Source organism: Ananas comosus, unplaced genomic scaffold, assembly GCF_001540865.1.
Source record: "Ananas comosus cultivar F153 unplaced genomic scaffold, ASM154086v1, whole genome shotgun sequence".
NCBI classification, from domain to species: Eukaryota; Viridiplantae; Streptophyta; class Magnoliopsida; order Poales; family Bromeliaceae; genus Ananas; species Ananas comosus.
In genome coordinates this window covers 33,713-39,504 of record NW_017893580.1, presented here as the reverse complement: position 1 = coordinate 39,504, position 5,792 = coordinate 33,713, and the positions used below count along the sequence as shown (strand labels likewise).

Genomic DNA, 5,792 nt, shown 5'->3' with positions numbered 1-5,792 from the left:
TACCCTGTGGTTTAAAACGTATCAATTTGCCTCCCTGTGGTTTCATTGTTATCTTTTCGGAAGCTTTTTCGTTAACATTTCGTTAAATTATATACAAAAAACTTCAGATAACCATCTATATTTATCGAATATTCACTTTAGTATCTTTTAATTTTAACTTTGTCACTGATTTAAGAAAAAAATAATAATAATAAAATTGATAACAAAAAGAGAAAAACGAAACCACAGGGGGGCAAATTGATACGTTTTAAACCACAGAGTACTAAAGTGAGAAAGCACGAAACCACAGGGGGGGTTTTTGAAGTTTTTCCAAAAAAGTTAAAGAAGGTGAAAGAGAAAAATTCATTTCCCTTCACTTTCTCTCTCCTCACTTTCTCTCACTTCTCTTTCTTTCATCATTTTCTCTCATTGTATTTTTTTCTTTCCTCATTTTCTCTGTCTTCACTTTCTTTTTACTTTTTTATCACCTTACTTTCTCTCGGATCTCTTTTTTCTTGGTTTATCTTCCTTTATTTTTCTTTTCGCATCATTTTCTGTCTCCTTGCTTTCTCTCTTCTCACTCTCTTTTTGTTTTATTTCTCTTTATTTTCTCTCTCCTCATCTCACTTTACTTCCTCTCTTATCCCTCTCCTTTGTATTATTTCAATTTCCTTCACTATCTCTTTCCCCTCCCTTTCTCTCTTATCCTTCTTTCCTTACTTTCTCCTTTCTTACTTTCTCTCTCTTTATTTGTTATTTTTCTCTCTTCATTTTCATTCATACACAACCAAACGTCATTAAAGGAACACTCTTTGCTAAAGTAATATATATTTACTCCATGAAACATTACAGGGGAATATTTAACCCCTAAACTAGCCATTAAAGTTTTCCACTTTATTCAACTTTAGTCAATAAACAAAATTTAACTATATCTATTACAATTCTATCCATTTCTCTACCCGATTAGATAATTTTAATGAACCAAGATAATTTTATTATTATCTTGGATGCTGATGTGTCCAAGATAATAATAATTGATGAGTCGCTTGGCTAAAATTAAATTTACGAAATTAACGATTATTTTGCGAAAAAAGAAAAATATATCCTTCGTATGAAAATTCCGCCACAAAATATATGTCTCAATACAAAACCATCCCTTTCTTTCGCATCATCAAATTTGAAACGCGAATCACGCGAGTGCACATGTTTGACTGATAGTATCACTCGGTCCCAGTAGAAGATATTGAACCAAGTACCAATCAATCAAATATGACAAATGCAATGCTGCAGTTCTTCTTATTTTATTTGGGTTATATATTTTTCCAGTATTTTAATGTCATCTTAAAAAGCATACCGATAGACAAGAAGTGCAACATATAAATTATTATTTTGGTATAAAATAAATGACTCTTTTGTAAAATATATTATTGCTTTAGATCATGAATACCAAGATAGAAAAATCTTCTTACCCAATAAGCTTATTGGATATTTAATATAGTATCCAAACAGGATTAATGAAGTGCGTATAATTATTGTTGGATTAGTATTTGGTTAATTATTCGACTTATGACTAATCCCTTCTTCTTCTCCCTTAACCGTGCGTACACAACCCGCACACACACAACACACGCATACATGGAAAGGGAGAGAGAACACTTCCCTTTCTCTCTCTAGATCTCTCCCAAAAATAGATGGATTTGGTGGAGAAGCAAGCTTGGAAGTTGATCTTCATCAACTTCATCTTCTTCCTCTCCATTGGAGCTTGCTTGAGAGGTAAGCTTCAAAACCCTTTAATGGTAGAACTCTAAGGATTGATCCTTATGCTCTAAAAATGGTTTTAATGGAATTCTAGCATGCTAAATAGATGATTATTGCTAGAATCTAGGATCAATTTAGTTAATTCTTGCCTAGTTATAAACCTAGGGCTCGAAATGCAATTTTTGAAAATATGAGGGTTTGATCTCATTTAACCCTCTGGAAACCTAATTGATAGGTCACTGAACGCGTCGAAAGCGACGGTTCGGCGATTCGTCAAGCCAGTGCGAAGTTATTAAAGAAACGGACGTTTAGGCTTCGTTTCCGCCTGGAGGGCCGAGGCGACGTCGTAAAATCGTGGAAACGGATTTGAAGCATCGTGACAAGAAACCGAAGACCTATAATTCTCGGATCGCGAAGCGGAGGTCGTTCGGTGGTCGCGCGTGAATAGGGTCGAGCCGAGCGGCGTGCGCCGCGGGAGGCCGATTGCGAGTGACGACGAGCAATCGGAACGCTGTAAAAAGGTGGGGGGTGTCTATCCGAAGCAATCGGGCTTCCTTCTATGTCCGAGTAAAATAGTTGATCATATTTCATATATATGGTTCTTATGCATTATAGGATATATGTATAGTTACATTTCTATTTTCTTGCATGCATGTCTAGTTGTGTAGTATTATAGACTTGACACTTAAATCTAGAATGCATGATGATTAAGGTTGAGACATGAGATCCTATGATGATAAGAGAATAAAGAACTTGGACTTGATAATGAAACTAGTGACATGTGAACTAGTGTAATGGAGATTGTATGCATATAGCATTATGAATGGATTGCATGCTAGTTGATAATGGCATATTAGCATTATGATGCATGTTGGCTTTATAGAACACATAGGCTAGATGAAATGAATGTTAACCTATTGTTAATTATGGAGATTATGTGGCATCTAAACCTAGTGTCGTGAACCTAGGATAGATCGAGTGGCATTAATATAATGTTGTTAAACATAGGTTGACATTAAACCTAGTGTTGTGGAACCTAGAGTTGCTTAGACCTAGGTGAGTGGCATCGAGATTTGATATGGTTGAGACACTTGACATGGACCTAGGGATAGGTGGATTATCAAGTGATTGTTAACCTAGTTGACAGGGTATCCTCAGTTGGCGAGGATTGGATTATACTCACATAGTCTGTTTTGGGCTTGTGGCGGTCGCTCCCCACAAGCAGTGCACTCCGGAGTTGTCACACGAGCTGGGTAGCTCACGAGCGGGGTAGCTTATCGGGTGGGATACGAGCGGGGTAGCTCCCCACCCATTGGACTGGGAAGTGAGTCGGGCGAAGGGCGGGGTAGCTCTTCACCTGTGAGATTTGAGCGGGGTAGCTCTTTACCTATGAGCGGGGTAGCTCTTTACCTACGAGCGGGGTAGCTCTTGACCTTTGAGCGGGGTAGCTCTTTACCTATGAGCGGGGTAGCTCTTTACCTACGAGCGGGGTAGCTCTTGACCTTTGAGCGGGGTAGCTCTTTACCTATGAGCGGGGTAGCTCTTGACCTATGAGCGGGGTAGCTCTTGACCTATGAGTTTGAGTTAGAGTCGGAGCGAAGAGCGGGGTAGCTCATGCCCTTAGGCATTTGAGTTATGAGTTGGGCGAGGAGCGGGGTAGCTCTTTACCTATAGTGTTAGAGTTGTGAGACGGGTGAGACAAGGGCGGGGTAGTCCTTCACCCATGTGGTCGAGATCTTAGGCGGGGTAGCCTAGTGGATTGGGTAATGACATGAATGGCATAAGTGGATTTGCATTCATACCCTGATTAGACATAGTATATGTTAGTGGATTGCATAACTGTGTCGTATTTGTATTCATTACATCGCTGAAGCATATTATCATGATAGTAGGCTTATTGCTAGTTGATATTTCATGCGTTGCTTGCATTTGATGGCACAATAGATCATAGTTGCAGTTCAATATCTATCTATCTCTCTATCTATCTATCTGTGCCAGCTTAGACCTAGTGGGAAGATCGGCGGAGTCGGCGGCCGAACCCACTGGGAACTATATTTATATAGTTCTCACCCCGTGTGGTTTTGGGGTACAGGTACACATGTGAACGGACCGGCAGGTGATCGCGGTAAGGGCATAGCGCCCTAGCTAGCTAGTAGAGCTTTCCTATTGTACTAGAGCACCCTCGTGTGCATGGTTATAGATGACATGATGTATTTTGGATAGCTAGCATTATGTATATGTGATATGATTATGTATTCATTTTGGAAGCTTAAATGTAACCAAGTTGTATTAAATGTTGAATGTCAAATGTGATGTAATAGATAGTTATATCTCTCTTTTATTCACTTGTTTACGCTTGTGATGCTTGCTCTTGTAATGTTCGGCACTGGTTGTGCCCTCGCTATTGTTTTGATCATGTATGTATTCAAGTTGATTTCCTGGGAACTTGTTGTACATGATCCTGTTGTTTAGCCTTGGGCGGACATGGGAGGTGCTGTCCGTTCGGCGTCTGTTCGACGCGCCCGGATCGTACCAAATTGGTAGCGGTCCCGGGGCGTGACACTAGGGGCCAGCTTTTAAACGGTAAAAGGATGTGTTTTGACTGTGTTTTCCATGTTTAATGCTGGGAGTTGCTAAAAGAGAGCTTTAGGAAAGTTTGTAGCTCAACTTTTCTCTAGTTTATGGTTTATTGTCGGATTTTGATGCGTTTTTGTTCCGTTGATTTCAGCAGAGTTTGTGACGGTCTCCTGCAGCTACAGAGGAGATATCTAGCTGTGATTTACCCACTTTGAACCAGGAAAAAGTGGCCTTGAGGTCTGAGATAGGTATTTAGTCCACTAATGAAGCTATTTCGGATCTATTTGCGATGTAATCGAGTAAGTAATGTAGTTTGGACTTGTTCTTCTGCAGCAGGTTCTCGAACTCCTTGGGGTTAAGTTGGGGACCAGGGAGGCTAGTTTGGAAGGTACTCCAACTAAAGGTAAGCTGGAATTTCAGTTAGAAAACTGAATTCGCATGATTCCGACTATATTGCTAGCAATTGACGACTTTGTTGCCGTTTTGGAATAGTTTGCAGCGGGCTTGCAACGGACCTTCGGATTACCTCCGGCTAATACGTGAGGGATTTTGGAAGCTTAACTTGAGGTATTTATTGAGCCAAAACAGGGATTTCAGCTATTACGATGTACTAAGTGCAACCGTGCCGAAATTGGACATTTCGATCGTAATTTTGATACGATATGTATGCTTCGTGTTCCGCAGGATCGCGACCTAGTGGAGCTGATCCTTGGGGCTTCTTGTGACCATTGGAGCCTAGTACTAGGTGGGTCGGACCTAACCAGAACAAGTGAAACTCCTCTATGTTCTATATGTATTATAGACATGGTCTTATTGCGTGCTTATGTGATTGATTAAGGGGCTTGACATTCGTCATCATAATGTTGAACATATTCAAAATGAAGTCTCTATAGAGTAGAGAACACTTATCCCTGAAAGTCTTTACATTTATATTCAATCCAGTTGAAGGACTTATGAACAAGTGTAGGATGCACTTTAAAGTAGAGAACAATGACATTCTCTTGACTCTAACGTAGAGAACTATGACATGCTCATGACTATGTTGATAGTGCCATACTAGTGAAAAGATTATCATGACATGTGATTTAGCTTTACCCTTACATGTTTACAATCTAGTGGATACTAGCTCTTGTTACTATTTATGTGTTGAAATTCCGATCTGAGGATCGAGGGTAAGAACTTTACAATGAAAATATGAAAATTGAGACATATGGTCAATGAACTTTGCTTGCTTGCCATCGTGCTCATTCGCACACGCTTGTGAGGGTAGCTCCCTACAAGCCGGCACTCCGGAGTTGGCCTACGCGACAGTTGCTCGCCCGTGCGGGATTGGGTGCCGAAGTGGATTGCCGTGGGGAGTGTATACTACTACGGGGCCATTAGGCGCGGCGCAAGCTGGACTACCTTGGGTAGGTCCCTGTGAATGAAAGGAAAGTGCTAATGAAATTTGGACAGTAATGAATGAGCATCAGTTATAG

The 5,792-nt window shown here is 40.4% G+C and overlaps 1 long non-coding RNA gene across 2 annotated transcripts; it reads left to right on the top strand.

The window, feature by feature from the left end:
• Nucleotides 1-4,472: 4,472 nt before the first annotated feature.
• On the top strand, nucleotides 4,473-4,897 carry LOC109706373. 2 transcript variants are annotated; one of them, XR_002215180.1, is made up of 3 exons: nucleotides 4,473-4,562; nucleotides 4,651-4,717; nucleotides 4,807-4,897. It is a non-coding gene; the product is annotated as an uncharacterized LOC109706373 (long non-coding RNA). The 2 variants fall into 2 exon arrangements; XR_002215181.1 differs by having other exon boundaries at nucleotides 4,648-4,717.
• Nucleotides 4,898-5,792: the final 895 nt, after the last annotated feature.